A 21,279-nucleotide genomic window follows, 5' to 3' on the forward strand; every position below is an offset into this window, starting at 1 on the left:
AGGCAGTCAAAATCAATAACTTTTAGTCCTCCATCCTTTGTGTCTTTAACCATATTGCTTTTTTTCATATAATGTGGTCTGTTTCTCCAAATGAAGTTTAGGTTGATTTGGTTGATAGATTTAATCAATTTGTTTGAAATGGCATTGGAATAGGCTGGGTAAATACACCTTGATAAACATTCCATCTTAGTAAGGTAAATTCGACCTAGAATTGATAAGTCCCTCTGTAGCCATCTATTTAATCTTGATTTGCATTCTTTAATTTTATTTCTACATTCAGAAGTTGGCTTTGTTTTTGGTCCTTGGAAAGGTAAATTCCCAGGTATTTGATTTCTGATTTAATAGGGATATTACAAATATTTTCCAGTGAAGTGTTGTGTACAGCAAGCAATTCACATTTTTTTAAGTTTAATGTTAGACCTGAAGCTTTCGAGAATTTTTAAAATTTGGCAATAGTTGTTGAAATTTGGTATCTATCTCTTTTAAGAATATTGTTGTGTCATCCGCTAGTTGGCTGATTATTATGTCAGTGCCCAGTACATTAAGTTTTTTAATATCATTACAGTTTTTAAAATAGATTGCTAGCATTTCTGTGGCTAAAATGAATAGGTATGGTGAGATGGGGCAACCTTGAGGGATACCCACATTAATCTTGAAGCTTGGGGTGGTACCACTAGGTAATAGGACCCTCTTGTATCTGCTTTGTCTTTTCCATGTGTTGTATTTTAACGAACTCCTCCTAGAGAGTTCTTCAAATCAACACCAAATTTGGTATGCCTAATCTAAAGGCCTTTGCGATGTTAAATTGCGAAGATCTTGAGTTTTCGTTGAAGGGCGTGTCCGTGGCGGCCTGGCGAATTTCGATGATTCGCCATGAAAAATGAAGTTGCTATAACTCACACATACAATGTCCAATCTGCCCCAAACTTCACATGTTTGATGAGACTCCACACCTGAACAGATTGACATGCCCATATTCAGTTATAGTCATAGCGCCACCTATTGGCAACAGGAAGTGACATATTTTACGCTGCGACGAACTACTCCTAGAAATTGTATGACATCAATGTCTTTTTTGTGGTCAGTCTAATCTAAAGGCCTGTGCGATGTTCAGTTGTGAAGATCTTGAGTTTTCGTTAAAAGGCTTGTTCATGGCGCCGCGACGAAGTTCGATGTCTCGCCATGGGAATAAAAGATGTTATAACTCTGGCATAAAATGTCCGATCTTCCCCAAACTTCACATGTGTGATAAGAGTCCTGGCCTGAACAGATCTGCAGGCCAATATTCCACCGGGTGTGGCAGAATGGCTCTATAGCGCCACAAACTTGGTCAGTGTAATCTAAAGCCCTTTGCGATAATAAATTGCGAAGGACTTGAGGTTTCGTTAAAGGGCGGGTCCATGGCGGCAAATTTCGATGTTTCGCCATGAAAAAGGAAGTTGCTGTAACTCAGACATACAATGTCCAATCTGCCCCAAACTTCACATGTTGGATTAGACTCTTGACCTGAACAGATCTACATGCCAATATTCAGTTATAGTCATAGCGCCACCTATTGGCAACAGGAAGTAACATATTTTACACTGCGACAAAGTTCTCCTAGAAATTTTATGACATCAATGTCTTTTTTGTGGTCAGTCTAATCTAAAGACCTGTGTGATGTTTAGTTGTGAAGATCTTGAGTTTTTGTTAAAAGGTGTGTCCATGGCGCCGTGTTGAAGTTTGATGTCTCGCCATGGGAATAAAAGATGTTATAACTCAGGCATAAAATGTCCGATCTTGCCCAAACTTCACTTGTGTGATAAGGGACCTGGCCTAAACAGATCTGAACAGATCAGGCCAATATTCCATCGAGTGTGGCAAAATGGCTCGATAGCGCCACCTATACACTTTGAACGGAGTGCGTATACACTTTAAACGGAGTGCGCCTCGAGCTATGTTTCACGTAAATGTACAAAAATCGGAACACACATGTAACACACCAATATCTACGAAAAAGTCTCTTGGTACGAAATCCGAATCCCAACAGGAAGTCAGTTATTTAGAATTTTCTCTGCAAAATTGGTGTTGTTTTTGCCATTTTCAGGGGTTGTACTTTAACGAACTCCTCCTAGAGATTTATTCAGATCAACACCAAACTTGGTCAGTGTAATCTAAAGCCTTTTGCAATCTTAAATTGCGAAGATCTTGAGGTTTCGTTAAAGGGCGTGTCCATGGCGGCCTGACAAATTTCGATGTTTCGCCATGAAATAGCATGTTGTTGTAACTCAGGCATAAAATGTCCAATCCTACCCAAACCTCACATGTTCGACAAAAGTCCTGCCCTGAACACATCTGAAGGCCAATATTCCACTATAATGATAGCGCCACCTGCTGGCAACTGGAAGATTGGCAAATATATGGAATAAACATTGATATATTCTACGTATATTTATGAGTTTAAACGCATATTTCTCACCGTTCACCTATTAACTAAAGCCACTCGCTGCCGGTGAGCCCGGGTGCGAGGGCCCGTTCATCGCTGCTTGCAGCTTTAATATTAAGGATTGATCTTCCTTTCAAGAACCCTGACTGTGTATCTGCTATAAGATCTGAAATCCCTGTTTGAAGACGAGAAGCAAAGATGTAAATTAGGAGTTTGTAGTCTGAATTTTTGAGTGTAATGGGTCTTCTGTTATCTATAATTCTGGGATCTTTTCCAGGTTTTGGGATAGAGATGATAACTCCATGTCTCATTATTGTTGGAAGCACACATGTTTCGAATATTTCAGTAAAGACTTTTAGCAGCAGGTCTCTTAAATCTACCCAAAAATGTCTGTAAAACCGGAACCGGGGGCTTTGTTAAGAGAGAGACGACCAATTACTGCATCTAGTTCTGTAATAGTAGTTTGATTATCACATGTTTGTTTGAGGCCATCGTCTACTTTTGGAATATGTTTTGCTATATCCTGAAAGAAATTCTGACAGTCCATGCTAGAAAATTTAGAGCTATAGAGCTGGCTATAGAATTTCCAGATTTCTGAAGAGATCACTTTTTCATCCGTGACTTCATTATTATCAACCATCAGTGTTGCATGCTTAGTTAGACTTATAATCTGGTGTTTAATTAAAGTTATGTGTTTGTTACATTGATAAGATATAAAGAGCGCTGGTCACTTTAAGAGTAAGGAACAGACAGTGACGTTGACGCTAGAATGTTTTCACACAGTTCAGTGATTTGAGTGCTGAGTTGATGGGAGTTCAGTAAGGTTGATGAGAACAATAAAAAGTAAAATAAGTCTCAGTACGAGTCCTCTTTACAGACATAACAATTGGCGACAAGGATGGCTGAGGAATTCCCCGCGCTGTCGCTATCTTCTCCGAACCCCTTTTTGCCACATCCTGGCGAACCTACAGTCCCATGGGAGCAGTGGAAAATGTCGTTTGAAACATACCTGTTAGCAATGGGCCTCGATGGCGTCCCGACGAAGCGGAAAATGGCCATACTCCTCCACTGCCTTGGTGCCGAAGGACAGCGTGTATTTCGCACACTCGGAGATGCGGACGATTACGCCGCTGCGATTACACTGCTAGATCGACACTTTGAAAAAAAACAGAGTGTCCTGTTAAAACGGCTGCAGTTCCGGCAGCGCAGACAGCGCGCTGGTGAGTCGATTGTTCAATATGTCGCAGACTTGAGAGGACTGGCAAAACCGTGCTGTTTTGGTGCTTTATCAGATGAGATGATACGAGATCAGTTGATTGAAAAAACAACCAATACACTTGTTCGAGAGCGGCTGTTATTGGAAGATGATGATCTCACTTTAGAGAAAGCTGTAATTCTGGCCTCTCAAATTGAGTCTGCTGCACAGTGTGCTGCTAAATTAAATACATCACACGAATCAAGTGTAAACAGTGGAGACATGATACATGAATGCACACAAGTTTACAGGGCAGAGGGAGATGAATCTTCAAATGCAGACATACAATATGCACGTCTTCAAGTTAATCGGCATTGTGGAAATTGTGGGTCCACTAGACACCCATCACGTGCCCCTGACTGCCCTGCATGGGGACAAACATGCCGACGCTGTCAAAAACCGAACCACTTTGCAAAATGTTGTCGGTCTGCCCCAGTTCAAACTCCTACTCAACGAAACCCACGTGTTAACAATTCAACACCTGCAATTATTCATTCAATAAATACCAATTCAGCAGGGTTTTCTACATGCATTGTTACTATAGCAGATTCCTGTATTTCACTGCTACTGGACACAGGGGCTAAAGTCTCACTACTCAATATGGCTACTTATGAACGTTTCCTGACACACTTGCCCCTTCAGTCGCCTTCTCTGAATCTGTTTGGATATGGAAGTTCTGCAATTGATGTTATCGGCCTTGTACATGCGCCTGTCCAGTATGGCAACAAGTTCCTGCCCGACTTCCCTTTTCACATTACACACCATGGCAACAATATCCTTGGATTGGACCTGTTTATTAGTCTGGGCTTTTCTTTGCTGGACAATAAGGGGGCTCAAGTTCTGACTGTCAGCTGTCCCTGGCAACATGAATGGCCAACATTGTTTGAAGGCCTTGGCTGCCTAGCTGTGTTCACTCATCAGCCTCTTTTGGATCCTACAGTTAAACCAGTAATTCAGCCACTTCGCCGCATTCCGCTGGCATTGCGTGAGGAAGTCACAGCAGAACTTGTGAAACTGCAAGCAGAGGGCATCATCGAACATGTCGACGCCTCCCCATTGGTGTCTAATCTGACAGTGGCTAAGAAAAAATCTGGCGGACTAAGAGTTTGTGTAGATTTAAGGTCTGTCAACAAAGCAGTAATCCCAGATCGCTACCCTCTGCCATCAATCGAAGAGCTGACTACACACTTTCATGGCTCGACAATGTTTTCCAAACTCGACCTCCGTCAAGGCTATCTCCAGGTTCCCCTCCACCCAGACAGCAGAAATCTTACTGCATTCGTTACGCACTCTGGCGTATTTCGTTACACAAGGATGCCTTTTGGACTCAGCTCGGCCCCAAGTTGTTTTCAAAAAATAATGTCCACTATACTGGCTGGTGTCCCTGGCACTGCCATCTACCTTGATGACATCATTGTCCATGCCCCAAATGCAGTGATTCATGAACAGCGCTTAAGGGCTGTTTTTGCTGCACTCAGTCAACACAATTTGACACTTAACATGGAGAAATGCTTATTTGCAGTACCAGAGGTCAACTTTGTTGGTTTTCATGTTTCAGCCGAGGGCCTGTCACCATTGCACTCCAATATTGAGGCTATACAACAGGTGCCGGAGCCTTCATCCGTAGCACAGGTGGCATCGTTTCTAGGGATGACAACATACTATATGCGTTTTCTGCCTCAGTACTCCACAATTACATACCCTCTACGCCAACTGCTCAAAAAGGATGCTCCATGGACCTGGTCTTCAGCCTGTTCTGATGCTGTGCGCACGCTTAAGGAGCTGTTGACAAGCCCACCTGTCTTGGCACACTTTAGTCTTGACTGCCCCACACTGGTCACTTGTGATGCTTCAGCTACTGCTGCTGGAGCTGTTCTTTCACAACTCCAGAATGGCATCGAACGGCCAGTGGCTTTTGCTTCTCGTGCATTCAGCCTGACCGAACAAAAGTACTCCACTGGAGAGAGGGAGGCTCTGGCTTGTGTATGGGCCTGCGAGCGCTGGCATGCCTACTTTTATGGCCGAAAATTTACCCTTCGGACTGATCACCAAGCCCTCAGTGTGCTTATGTCTCCTTCTGGTTCTGGTCACAAACCACTGCGCATGTACCGTTGGACTGACCGCCTCCAGCAGTATGACTTTACAATACAATACACCACAGGCAGAGATAATGTGGTGGCCGATTTGCTGTCTCGTTCTGTGTCATCGACTATTGCTTTCTGTCAGGTGGATGAGGACGGGGATTTTATTAATTTAGTGCATGCACCCCTGACAGCCTTTGTGTCCCTGGAGGAACTCACAGCGGAGTCTGCTGCTGATTCCACACTATCGGCGGTCCGTGAGTATGTCCTGAATGGCTGGCCAACTCAAGTGGCAACAGATATCCAGCCATATGCCAGAGTGAAACACGAATTGTCATGCTGGAATGACACATGCTTGGCTCGTGGACACTGCGCCATCATTCCTGCTAGACTCAGAGGACGAGTGCTGACCATTGCTCATGAGGGCCATCTCGGCATAGTCAAACTAAAGCAGCGCTGTAGGGATCTAGTATGGTGGCCGGGGTTGGACAAAGACATTGAACAGCTTGTTCGGGATTGTGCTCCATGTCTCGTAAGCGGGAAAACAGGCTCACCAGTGCCGCCGCCACTAGGGTCTTTGCCTTGGCCAACTCGACCCTGGGACCACATTCAGCTGGACATATGTGGGGAACTCCATGGTGTGCCTCATCATTTGCGTTTCCTTGTAGTAGTTTATGATCTACATTCGAAGTGGCCAGAGGTTACATCTGTAGGCTCGGTCACATCCAGTTCCATCATTGACTTTCTGGAGTCGCTTTTTGCCCGCTGGGGCTTGCCAAGGACCTTGACGACAGACAATGGCCCCCAACTAGTGTCCGCGGAGTTTACCAGCTACATCCAAAGCAAAGGCATCAAACACTTTCGAACAGCTTACTATCACCCACAGTCGAATGGGGGCGTAGAAAGATTCAATCAGTCACTAAAAATGGTCTGAGAGCCCACTTAGCACAAGGCTGCTCTTTCAATGAGGCCTTGTCTCAGACTCTTCTACACTACAGAGCAGCTCAGCATTCCACCACTGGGGTGTCCCCAGCAAAACTGATGCTGGGACGGGAGCTGGAGTTACCCCTGCATAGACTTTGCCCTCCTACTTCTCATGGTGGAAATCCTGTGGTGCAAGCCAGGGTATGCGAACAACAGCTCAAAGCACGAGGCAGATTCGACGCAAAGAAAAAGGCCCACATTCCAAGAATCTTCCCAATGGACTGGGTGCGGATCCAGCGGCCATACCGGAAAAACAAGCTCCACACTTTCTGGTCACAGCCCCAGCAAGTACAAAAGCAGTTAGGTCCAGTTACATTCCAGCTATCTGATGGTTCCCGTTGGCACGCCAGTCGGCTTAGGAAAGTACCGTGCCCTTCTGGTGCAGATCACACCCGAGACACTGTGCTCCCTTGCTCTCTGCTTGGTTCTTCATACCTTCTGCCCCAACCACAGCATCCAGTGACCTTGCAAGCAACATCCCTACCACCATCTGAACCATCCCAAGGCAGGCCTACCAGATCGCACACTCGGCCTGCTCGCTTTCAGGACTACTTAACGTTCTTTCACACTTAGTTCACTGGGAGGGGAGGGGAAATGTTGCATGCTTAGTTAGAATTATAATCTGGTGTTTAATTAAAGTTATGTGTTTGTTACATTGATAAGATATAAAGAGCGCTGGTCACTTTAAGAGTAAGGAACAGACAGTGACGTTGACGCTAGAATGTTTTCACACAGTTCAGTGATGTGAGTGCTGAGTTGATGGGAGTTCAGTAAGGTTGATGAGAACAATAAAAAGTAAAATAAGTCTCAGTACGAGTCCTCTTTACAGACATAACAATCAGGGATCTGATGCTATTTTTTTCTGTCTTTTTTTTTTCAAGACCACAAAAATACGGGCCTTGGGCCTTACGACTGTATATTTCATCTAGTTTAGGTTGGAGGCTTAAAATCTTCTGTCTATCGTCTTCAGTTGGTTTTGGTCTATTGCAGTACATATTTAACTGATTAATAATGTCTACTTCTTGTTTTTCACTATCTTTTTTAATCATTTTACTGAATGAGATGGTAAATTGGCGTATTTTATATTTTAGGAATTCCCACTTTTTGGTAGCAGTTGTTAGCTCCTTGGAATTGGCCTATTCTTTAATTAATAATTAGATTTTTTGACAAAATTCATTATTTTTGAGCAGACTGCAATTGAACTCCCAATATGTGTGTGAGTGGACATTGTTGTCATTGGGTTTGATCTGTAGTAGAATAACACTATGATCTTTGAGTGGTGCAGCAGAGAAGTTGATGAATATGGTGTTTGGATGACTTACAGAGTATCTGCAAGGATATTTATCAAGAAATTCATCATGAACTAGATTTAGGTCGCCACCAATAATGATGTTATCAGTCGAGTGTGTTAATTTAAGATTGTCTAACTCTAAACCAATTTGTTCAAGTAGGTTTTGGTTTTCTCTACTGATGTTATATCCATAAGTGTTGACTAAGATGAATTTCAGACCATCTATGTTTATGATAAGAATCAACCAGGGACCAAATTCATCTGCCATATGGGACACAATATGACCTTTGAAATTATTTAGGAGGATGGTGACACCTGCTGACCTTGAAGTGCCATGGCTAAAGTAAGCTTCATTTCTCCATTGTTTAGACCAAAATATAACATCATCAACCTTAGAATGTGTTTCCTGCAAAAAAATTATATTTGACTTCCCTTTACAAAATAAAAAAAATACTTTTTTTTGTCATGTCTCTTAAACCCCTTGCATTAACAGAAATTAGAGAAATGTAACTCTCTAATGATATCAGAGATGATTTGTCGTGTGTTTTCATCTTTACCCTCCTGTAATCCATTTAATCGCAGGTTCCATCTTATTTTATAATGCTCCAACTCTATTGCTCTTTTTCCCAGTTCTGCTACTCTCTTCTCCATATATGTGTTCTCCTCAGTCAATTGTTTCACCTTGGCATTCAGTTTTTGGCACTGTTCTTTACAATCTTTGATCTCGGCAGAGTTAAACTCTACCGCTTTCGCGATGTTGGCTATGGTCAGCGTGTTCTGCTCCTCTTTGAAGTCCTGCATCATGTTTTGAAGAGTGCAGATAGCAGCCAGTATCGCAGCGTTAGAGGCGTCTTCAGCATGGGCACCAGCAGTCATGACGTCGTCTGGCTTTGACTTTTTCTTTGGTGCTGGTGGTTTGGAAGGGGATGCTAAGGTGTTTTTAGTTCCTCTTGTGTTAGTTTCCATCCTTTCTGGACCACCATAGTCGTGTTCTTTGAGAGCCTTCAATTTAACATTAGATTTTGTGCTAGACATATTATGGTCTGCGATATCGTACTCCAGGAGGTGTTCAGGGCTATTTACAGGATTCTAAAGTTTTTACTTTTTTAAATGTCTCCAGATTGCCCAATTCTTACATCAAAAAATGGATTTTAAATGCTTTCACTCTATTTTAATGTGAACTGTTGCATGTATTAAAAAATTGTAAATAAATAAAGAGATAAAAAATATATATTAATTCTAATGGCTCTTAATAGATCATTAAAATTGCATAAATATTGCACATTATCATAAAATTCCCTAAAAATCTGCCAAATCAAAAAATATTCTTGAACAAAAATATATTACATTGGTTTTCCTGAAGAAAAAAAAAGTAAAAATTTCAAGGCTTCGGTCACTTTTGACTGAGAAGAAGTTAAGTGTGACTCCCAAAGAAGAGGGTCAGAGGGTTAAGTATTGCCACATGACAAACACAAACATTTATTAAGCACAGCTGTTGAGGTTGTTACCTTACAAACAAACATGCTAAACTTTCCTTTTTTTTTTTTTTTTGACGTAAGTCAAGTTACGTCACCTTTATCTCTAAAGCACTTTATACAGTACTCATTGTTTCAAGGATATACTAATACTATTCCATTAATATAATATATAAATATAGATAAATAAAATCATATTTCAATTACGGAATAAGAATTTAATTCCACTGTAAAGCAGCTCTAAAAAGAAACAGAATGTATAAGGAGAAATAGGCCAATTTGTTGGCAAAGGCTATTCACAGCATTTCAAAAGATGCCTGTTTATCTGCAGTATCGTTTGAGCAGTAATTAAACGATGCGAACCTTTTGCTTTTGACATGATCGACCTGAGTTCGATTCAGGCTTTTGTAAAACTCATACTTTTTCTTTTCCCATCACATACCAGATGAGAAAGGCATTTATTTTCAATAAAAATCACGTAAATGGAAATAAAACACCTCATTAATACAGTGTTACTGGTAGCTGTAGGTGTAGGGATGTTTTGGTCCCAATAAAGTGACATGGAATTCATTTAATAAAATGTATATATGATCATTTACACTCAATGTGTTATTACATACTGTTTTATAATGTACTACAGTGCTAAAATTTTAATATCTGTCATATATGCTAAATAAAATGCTGCTAATTTTGTGTAAACAGAATTTAGCATTATTTGCACTTAGTGTAACTAGAATATACAGCTCTTTTTTTCACTGCCAAAAATATAACACAGCCAAAGGCTTGTTATTCTATACGTATATGTTATAGTATATGTTATATTGAAAACTTAAAATCTCAACATTCATCCTTTAAAACCTTAAAGGATGAATTTTGAGATTTTAAGTTTTCAGTTGATATATAATTTCTGATGATTTCTAAAATGTGATAGAGAAAAAAGCAACGTTTTTAAGCAAAAGGTCAAAACTTTTTGAGGGTGCACTCTTAAGTCTTTGGTTCTTTTAAATATGTGTCATGATTCTGCCCTCGTGTCCTTGATTTTTCCCTAGTCTTGAGGCAGGATCATGACAGACCCGTGACAGAGTCCTGAGGCGCCTTCCACAGCCAGCAGTCTCCCCAGGAAGCGAGGGAGACGATTGTCGTGGGAGTCAGCTTCGGAGTCGTCGGCGTCAGAGTCTGCCCTGCCTGAGGCCAAACTCCCCCAACCCGTCTCGGTTCCAGCTGTGACCTCTGCACCGCGGCCAAGGAGGAAGAGGAAGAAGAAGGGGTCTCCCGGTCCTGCGACTCTGTCTCCTCCTGCAGCGGTGGGTGTGCCCGAGCCAGCAGCGGTGGGTGTGCCTGAGCCAGCAGCGGTGACCCTTGAACCCGAACCGGCGAATAAGAGAACTGTTTTCAAGTCTGCAGTCGTGAGGGCGGAGGAGAGAGCCGCGGCCGACTCTGCAGCAGAAACTTTACTACAGTCTGTCTCATCTCGTAAGGAGATGCCTGTTATTATTGCTGCAAAGACTTTGTCTGATTATTTGTCCCGTCTTGTTCAGATTTTAGAAGTCCCCCCCAGTCCTGTCTTGTCCCCGGACCCTGTCCCCAGAGATCCCGAACCAGCCGCAGTGAGCGCGAGCGCGGTTCCTGTGCCAGTTTCTGTCTCCCCTGATGTCTCCCCGTGTCCAGCTATTGTCTCCCCGTGTCCAGCTGTTGTCTCCCCGTGTCCAGCTGTAGTCGCCCCTCGTCCAGCTGATGTAGTCGCCCCTCGTCCAGCTGATGTAGTCGCCCCTCGTCCTGTTGATGTTGCCCCGCGTCCTGTGTCTGCTCCTGTCATGTCCTCTGTCAGTTGTCCAGAGACCTCTCCCCACCCCTCACCACCCAGACCTGCCCTTCGTCCCGTCCTCCTAAGACTCCTGCCCCACCCACCCACCCTGGTCTGTCCCCCATGAACTTTGTGGTCCCACCTCCTCCCCTTCCCTGTTTGTTTTTTTTGATTTGTCACCCTAACCCTGCCGTTGTGTATTCATGTTTGCCTTTGTTATTATTTGTCATGTCTTGTTGGTTTGTGTCTGTGTCCCAGTCTGTCATGTCAGTCATGTCCCGTGTTTGATGTTCCCTTGAGGAGCGTCTGGAAGCCGCTCCTTAAGGGAGGGGTTCTGTCATGATTCTGCCCTCATGTCCTTGATTTTTCACTAGTCTTGAGGCAGGATCATGACAGACCCGTGTTTTGTGTACAAGCACATGGCCTTGTCTTTGGGCCATGTGCTTGTGTTGTCTCGTTCTCTTGCCCCGCCCCCCTTGTTATCCTAGTCTTGTCGTGATTGTCCTATCTGTGCCACCTGTCGTGTCTTAATTAGTTCCCCTATTTAGATCTCCTAGTGTGCTCTGTCTTTCGTCGGTTCATTGTTCCACATATGTGTTCCTACTGGTCAGTCTTGTGAGAAGTTTATCCTTGTAACCCCCTTTGAGAAGTCTTTGTATTACCATGAGTGTTTGTTTATAGTTAGTGTTTAGCGTCTTTATCTTGTCAGCCCAGTCCTGTTTGGTTATTTTGTAGCTACCTTAGTCAGTGTTTTCCCCCTCGTGGGTTTTGTTTTCCCCTTTATGTAAATAAACCCTCTGTGTAACTCGATTCCTGTCTGCACTTGAGTTCCTCCCTTACCAAACCCTGACAATATGATGATTTTGGCTCACATTTAACAAAAACCCACTAATTCACTATCTCTACAAATTAGAATATGCTGACATTCCAATGGGCTAATCAACTCTAAACACCTGCAAAGGTTTCCTGAACTTTCAAAATGGTTTGGTTCACTAGGCTACACGATCATGGGGAAGACTGCTCATCTGGCAGTTGTCCAGAAGACAATCATTGACACCCTTCATAAGGAGGGTAAGCCACAAACATTAATTGCCAAAGAAGCTGGCTGTTCACAGAGTGCTGTATCCTAGCATGTTAACAGAAAGTTGAATGGAAGGACAAAGTTTTGTATTTCATTTGGAAACCAAGGTCTTAGAGTCTGGAGGAAGGGTGGCGACGCTCATAGCCCAAGTTGCTTGAAATCCATTGTTAAGTTTCCACAGTCTGTGATGATTTGGGTTGCAATATCATCTGCTGGTGTTGGTCCATTTTGTTTTTTGAAAACCAAAGTCATTGCACCCATTTACCAATACATTTTGGAGCACTTCATGTTTTCTTCTGCTGACCAGCTTTTTGAAGAGGCTGATTTCATTGTCCAGCAGGATTTGGCACCTTCCCACACTGCCAAAAACACCAAAAATTGGTTAAATGACCATGGTGTTGGTGTGCTTGACTGGCCAGCAAACTCAACAGACCTGAACCCCATAGAGAATCTATGGTGTATTGTCAAGAGGAAAATTAGAAACAAGAGACTAAAAAAATGCAGAAAGCTGATGGCCAGTGTCAAAGAAACCTGGGCTTCCATACCACCTCAACAGTGCCACAAACTGATCATATCCATGATACACCAAATTGAGGCAGTAATTAAAGCAAAAGGAGCCACTACCAAGTATTGAGTACATGTAAAGTAATTTAAAATACTTTCCAGAAGGCCAACAATTCACTTTTTTATAATTATTATTTTTATTATTAGTCTTATGAAGTATTCATTGTTGTGAATTGGTTGGATTTTGTTAAATGTGAGCCAAAATCATCACAAATAAAAGAACCAAAGGCTTAATCTACTTCAGTCTGTGTGCAATTAATTTATTTAATGCACTGAAGTTGAAGTTGAATTACTGAAATAAACAAACTTTTCCACGACATTCTAATTCATTGAGATGTACCTGTATTAAATTGACTCACACTCAGTTTCTGTCAATGTAGGCCAAATTCCCTTCCCCCACAAGAGATTATTAATTTAGCTGACGCTATATATGTCAGAGGTTGCACACCTCTGGAGCAACTAGGGGTTAAGTAAGTGTCTTGTCCAGGGACACATTGGTGTCTCACAGTGGAGTCAATCCCAGGTCTCTCACACCAAAGTCGTGTCTTATCCACTTGGCCATCAACACCCAACAAGAGATTGCTCACGTGTAGGAAAAATACTCTTATAAGCAGTACATTAAACCATTCGCTCCATGCAATCACACAACTATAATCACCACAGATCTACAAATCGATTTTTTTTTTAAAATATATTTTGTTTACAACTTTTTACATGATGTACAAATTAAAACAAAGAAAATCAAACAATACAACCATACAAAAAAAAAAAACAAAAAAAACAATGGGGGATGGACTAATATAAACAAGACCTAATCATACATGATTTGTTACAAAGAGAACAATAATTATACATTATTCAGACTTTGAGGAAATCCACAAAGGGCTGCCATATAGATTGAAATTGGCAGCGAGATTTGGTCTCCAAGGACCGTATCCTTTCCAGTTGTATGACGTGAAACAATTCACTTAAGCACACTTTGAACGATGGAGAGTCCGGAGATTTCCAGTTTAAAAGTATAATTTTTTTCGCAAGAGTCATACCCATCAATAGAGGTCGTTGCTGAGATCTTGGAAGACCATTCAATGACTCAGAGGATCCGAGAATTGCAAGACTATGGTCCGGTTTAATCTCTTTTTTAAAAACATTTGAAAAGAAATCAAATATAGCAGACCAAAAATTAAACAGTTTGTGACAAAACCAAAACATGTGTGACAAAGAACCCTCCTCTGATTTAAACCTGTCACAAATTGGAGAGATAGAATTATAAATCTTATTCAATTTCGTTTTGGAATAATATAGTCTATGTATCACTTTAAATTGAATCAACCTGTGCCTCACATTTATTGAGCAATCTTGGATCTTATTGAGACTATCATTCCAGGTTTCATCAGACACTTCTTCCTCAAAATCCTTAGCCCAGGCTTCTTTTATATGATTGGTGTTCACAGGCAGTTAGAAGGAATTAACACATCGTGAGATCAGATGTTTAGAGCTTGGATTTACCAAAAAAATTTGTTCAAATGTATTAATCTCAGGTTTGTCAGTAAATTGTGAGATAACCGTTTGAACATAATGTCTTACTTGTAAATATCGAAAGAAGTCAGATCTTGGGAGATTAAATACAGATTGTAGTTGATTAAAAGATGCAAACTTACCATCTACATAAAGATCCCTAATAGACATCAGACCTTTATTTTTCCATTCAATAAAACGTCGGTCTAACTGAGAGGGTTTAAACGTGTGATTGTTAGCGATGGGTGTAAGAACAGAGACGGCAGGTGATTTAAGATGTTTCCTTATCTGATTTAATATTCATAATGAATTTTTAAGTATTAAATTGTTACCAATTAGTTTTGTTGAGGGAGAAACTTTTGAGAAAAGTAAAACTGGGAGACACGATGTTGTAAGAGAAAACGTCTCTAATCTAAGCCATAAAGGGTCTGCCACAAAGAAAGTTCCACCAGGAATACCCCTCTTCCAGTAAGATAGAACCCTGGCATTTGCTGCCCAATAATAATATTTAAAGACTGGAAGTCCTAGCCCTCCCATCTGAGTGGGTTTCTGCAGGTGCGCTTTTGCTATTTGGGGAGTCTTATAAGCCAAAGTAAACGGTAAGATAACTGAGTCCACAAGCTTAAAAAAAGATAAAGGTAAATAAGTAGGCACATTTTGAAAAAGGTAGAGGAACTGTGGTAAAATTTTAATTGCGTTAATTTTGCCAATCATATATAGTGGAAGGAGCCTCCATCTTGCTATGTTATCTTTTAACTTGTCAATTTTAGCCAAAATTTTTTATTTAAATACCTGTTTGGGGTTCTTTGGTATCACAATTCCAAGATATGTAAAGTGGTCTGTGACAATTTTGAAAGGCGATGGATCAATATGGACGGAGCCTGTGTGTCCATCCATTGATATGAACTCACTTTTTGACCAATTAATGGTATACCCAGAGATTTTACCAAAAGCATTAATATAATCAAGCAGATAGGGAACTAAATTGGCTGGATCAGAAAGATATATTAATAAATCATCAGCATATAGACTAACCAAAGCTTCATCCTTTCCGATGCTTATTTCATGTATATGTGGGTGACTTCTAATCCCTACTGCTAAGGGTTCCAACGCAATATCAAAAAGAAGAGGAGAAAGGGGGTCTCCTTGTCTAACTCCTCGATGCAACTCAAAAGACTTAGATTTGTTAGAGTTTGTTAGTATGGATGATCGAGGACATAAATATAGAATTTTTACCCACTTGATGAGACGACTCCCAAACCCAAATCGCTCAAGTGCTTTTAGCATAAATGGCCATTCTATTTGGTCAAACGCCTTTTGGGCGTCTAGTGAGATGATTGCTCCTGAAACTTCCTTATCACGCTTCTTATAAAGAATATTGAGAAGAAGACGCACATTGCAAAAGGAAAAACGACCTGGTATAAACCCAGTTTGGTCTGGGTGTACTATTGTTGAGATATGCTTTCCGAGTCTAATTGCTAAGACTTTTGTTATCACCTTCTGATCAAAGTTAAGAAGCGATATAGGTCGATAATTGGCCGGATCCGTGTCGTCTTTTCCTTTCTTTAAAAGAACACAAATATTGGCCTCATATAATGAGTTGGGGAGTCTGCCATTTTCATTGGAGTCATTAATCATTCTTAAAAAGTATGGGGCTAGTTTTGAAGAGAAAACTTTATAAAATTCACATCCAAAGCCATCTGGCCCTGGTGCTTTGCCCGACAGGAAAGACTTGATTGCCTCTAATATCTCCCCTTCACAAAACACGCATTCTAGTTCCTCTTTGGCAATTTTATCTAACTGAGGAAGATTAAGACTGTCAAAAAAACATTCATAATCCTCCTGGCTGGCATTGCATTTTGAAGTATACAGATCAGAGTAAAAATCCCTAAAGGATTCATTAATTTTTTCTGGATTGGTTACAATCTCAGCTGTGTTTGTCTTAATTTGATGAATTGTTTGCTTTGCTTGCTCAGCCCTTAGTTGTCTTGCTAATAAAGTTTCTGGCTTATCGCCTAATTCAAAGTGTTTTTGTTTCAATTTAAGTAAAAGATTCTCATTTCTCTTACCCAGGATTGAATTATATTCATATTTTAGATTCAGAAACTTATTGTAATGTTGTTGTAATCCGGAGATTCTATATGCCTGTTCTAATGATGCGAGTAAATTTTCAATTCTCAAAAGTTTGCTATTTCTATTTCTCTTACTAGTGGTTTCAAAAGCAATAATATGTCCCCTTATGACTGCCTTAAGAGAGTCCCATAAAGTTGAATCAGAGACTTGGCCATTGTCATTATTCATGTAGAAATCATCCAGTTTGGCATTAATGTAGCTTTCAAAAGCTGGATCTTAAAGTAAGTAAGGGTTGAATTTCAAATGATAGCTTGAGCGTGACAGGACTTTATTAATCTGAAGTGTCACGGGGCTATGGTCTGATATCAGAATATTATGGTATCTTGTATCAGTTATTCTGTGTATCAGTTCAGAAGTAACTAAAAAACGGTCAATCCTAGTGTAAGATTTATGAACCTGTGAGTAGAATGAGTATTCCTTTTCTTCTGGGTGTTGCAACTTCCAAATATCTACCATGTTCCGTTCTTCAATCAGTCTATTGAGGATCTGCACTGAGGTTATACTCTGAGGTGGCTTTGTGGATGAACGGTCTAAAAGCGGATCTAAATAACAATTGAAGTCACCGTCAATAATTACATTTACACACCCAGATGGTATTAGATCAAAAACCTTTTTAAAAAATTGAGGGTCATCAAAATTGGGACCATATATATTTAACATTGTGACTTGCAGAGAGCTAAGTTTTCCTGAAATCATGACATATCTGCCATGTGAGTCCACAGTCATCGAATCAAGCTGAAATGAAATACCCTTCCGAAGTAAAATTGCTACCCCCCTGGCCTTGCTGTTGAAAGCAGCCTGATATACATGAGAAATCCAGTTTGCCCTAAGTTTATGCTCTTGCCCCACAGCTAAATGTGTTTCCTGTAAAAATAAGATGTCTGCTTTCAAAGATTTGAGATAGGTAAACACCTTGCCTCTTTTAATGGGATGGCCTAGCCCTTTAACATTCCAAGATGCCAAAGTTAAGATAAGTTCTATTAGTTGTATCGTTCCCTTTCATTCTACTTTTGTATCACAGAAAAAAAGCATAATACCATTCCCCCTCCCTCCGGAAAAAAACAAAACAAATAAACAAACAACAACAAAAACATTTGAACCTCGAACTTTAAGCCCCCCCATCCCATTGCCTCAAATGACTTCCCCAAACGAAGCATTATGGCTCCCCCTAATGACTAGAGTACGCGATACTAGAAGCAAAGAGTTAAGTTACACTAACTCGCACAGTTAAGTAGAACAATCAGCATAAGAGAAAAAAAGAGAAAAAAAAGAGAAAAAAAAATGGTAAGACAGGAGATGCAAACTCCACAACCGAATCTTATCTGGAAAAGGATATCATACACTTACAGTCTCTATCCAAACTCCATAGCACTGCACATCAACAATTGTTCTTGATCCGTTTCAGCGACTTGTCTCAGCTCTTTGTCTATGTATAGCTTTGCGTCCGTGGGAGATGTAAATATTCCTGTATTTCCATTATTGGTGATGCAAAGCTTGGCAGGGAAGTGCAGAATATGACGCACGTTAAGCTCTCTTAACATTTGCATCGCTTCGTTGAAGCTCCGGCGTTGTTCCATTACTTCAGCTGTATAATCCGGAAAAAACAGCACTTTACGCCCCTGTTATTCAAGCTGGCGTCCCTGTCGAAGACGCAAGATACGCTCTTTGTCTTGAAAGTAATGGATTCGTGCGATTAGTGCACGCGACTTGGCTCCCTCCGGGGGCTTTGGCTGTGGTACACGGTGTGCCCGATCAATGATTGGGGGGTCGGAAAAGTCTTCGAACAGCTGCTTGATCAGCTCCGCCATGAACTCAGTTGGTCTTCCTTTTTCAGCTCCTTCTGGTATACCGACAATTCTGATGTTATTACGGCGCGATCGGCCCTCAAGATCATTGAGCTTAGACTTAAGCATCTTGTTCTCTTTGTTTAAAGTGCCTAGGGAAGTTTCCAGGGAGACGATGTGAGTTTCATGGTCACTGGCCTGCTCTTTTTTCACCTCGACACTTTCCCTTAACTCTCGTTGTGCCGTTTGTATGGTTTGAAGAGTCGCTTCAAGTTTATCGAATCTCTCATCAAAGGCACTGATGATCTTTTCTGAAATCTTCTCCATCATACGCAACATGTCTTTTTCTTCCAGCATTGGACCTGCCGTTTGGTCAGCCATCGCCATGTTGTCAGAGGCTTCAGGTTGTGGCTGAAGGGGTTTAATGCCCTGGGGTTGTTTTTTTGACGGCATCGACAAGGTTTAAGTTTCAGGTGTAGTACTATGATTGTCAAGCTAACCTTTAGCCCATTTAAAAACAGAATAGAGACATTTAAAGTACAATTTTATCGACTCGGCTGTGGAGAAGACAGCAAACACGTCTACCTCCTACGTTGCTCCATAGCGCCCCCCACAAATCGATTTTAAATTGGAATATTATCTTTTGCAACAGTTTTATCATTGATTTATATACACATAACTCTCGTTTCTAACTGTGCTCTCTTTCATCTGACATGCTTTTGTGGCACCCAAGTGGTGGGTTTCGTTGTTCAAGACTCAATTGATTACAAAACCGACTACACCACCATGGGAATTTCACCCAAGGAAATAATGGTCCATTAAGGACACAGGTTCGTTCCCAAAGAGATAGAGCAGAGATGTGAATATAGAAAATAACACTTTTTTATGGCTAACTAAACTAAACTAAAACTCCACACACACACTTCAGTACACAAGGGGTTAATATGGCTCAAATCAAAACTAAAGTAAAAGAAAATAAACAAAATCATACAATCCAAAAAAAGCTACTGGTCAGATGGCAAGGAGAAATAACAAACCTACCCAACTCCACTTCACTACACACTTCAAACGTACACTGATGTACTCACTGCACCACACGTGCATTCAGGTGACGGAAAATTAAGAAGAATTAAATCACTCAGTGAACAAGGGTACCCATTAACTTGGACCTAGAGTGGTCAGCACTCCTTCCTAGCCAATCCAACAAAAATTATACAAATTAACATCAAATTGTCACAAATCAATTAACACAAAAAACCATAAAAAAGTCACAAATCAAGTCAATAAAACAAAAAAAAGATAGTCAAATATCAAATCAATACACACAATCAAAAAATACAAAGCTAAATCAAAGAAATACAAATAAACAAAACCACAAATTCAATCACCTACCCATAAACATTACACACACACACACACACACACACACACATCACTCCATAGGATCACACAAACTCACAACCATTCATACTTATTTCTCACGCACACACACTTCCAACAATAAACGAACACATTCACACAACTTACATCAGTTTATGTATTCATTCACACCACAATCCACATACCATACAACCCCACAAACACAATCTCCCAGTTGAAATAGTGTGAAGGTTACCAAACGGCCACGCAGACTAAACTTGGGTCTCAATCTCCAGACGTCAAGTTCACTGGATGCAGACTGGTCAAGCAGGTGCGAATGAGGCTAGGCGGAACGTCATGGCCACGCGCAACAGTGCGAAGGTACTCGAAACACGAAGATAAGACCAAACAGGAAGGGGAAGCCCAATCGCGGTCTCATTCAGCTCGCTGTGCGGACATATTACCAGCTCTTGACCCCTTCAACTAAAACAGAGGGGAACACTATGTAGCCAACAAGTCTTACCGCTTATATTCCTCCATTAAACCAATAGTTTACCCACCTGAATATTAGTAAATCAGCCCTTCCAACGTCATAATACAAATGGATAAACACAGCCCAGGATGCATACCAAATTGTGTGTGGCTCAAAAGATCCCCATGCGGGATGGCTCGGAAAGACGGCGTCTAAGTCTGCAGCAGTCAACTCGCTTCCCAGCAACTCAGAAACCTTCCTTATTCACTCACGCACCTTATAGCGCACCTGGACCTAATTAGGTGATTACCATGCAGTAAGTAATCAAGTTGTTACCAACATTAACTAGGTAGCTATGCCTGCTACAATCCACCCCCCCCCCCGAACTGGATCGCCTTCCCAGTGATCGCATGACAACTCAGATCCATGGCCTGAAGACTGCCGTGACCGCATTAACTGCCCCACTTGGCCCAACCGCTGGCCTAGGGAGGCGATAGACGTTAGAATACTGGCCCGCCCTAACTCGACTGGTCTTTCTAACCCTATTTCTAACCCTAATCCAGGCCTTACCTCACTCTCAACACACACAGGGGACTCTGCTTGCACCACACCGGTCCTTAGAGGTGGAACAATGTTTCCCAAGTGGTCCTGGGAACAACCTTGACCCATAAGCTCGGGGCTCGCAACACCTACTCTAACAACCCTCACCAGATCAACGTCTTCCTCCTCCAGATGAAGGGAACTTTCCTCCAGAGATGAGGGATTCTCCTCTGGAGCTGATCTGTGCTCACATCCATCCAGGACCTCTGACCCAAATCGACCCTTAATCAAGGAACGATGTACTGTTCTTACTTGGGTCAAGTCATCAGCTGGAGCAATATCGTACATTACACCACCTTCCTCAGGTGCTCGCAGGACCTGAAATACCACAGGACTCCAAAGATCACTGATCTTATTACGCCCCCGGACCCCATAATTGTGGAGATACACCAACTGCCCTACAGTGAGCGGGGCATCATGCTGCTCTTTAAGCTTCTTTGCTGCAACTTGCAACCG

The sequence above is a fragment of the Carassius gibelio genome, chromosome A13 (genome assembly GCF_023724105.1).
Source record: "Carassius gibelio isolate Cgi1373 ecotype wild population from Czech Republic chromosome A13, carGib1.2-hapl.c, whole genome shotgun sequence".
Taxonomy (NCBI): Eukaryota; Metazoa; Chordata; class Actinopteri; order Cypriniformes; family Cyprinidae; genus Carassius; species Carassius gibelio.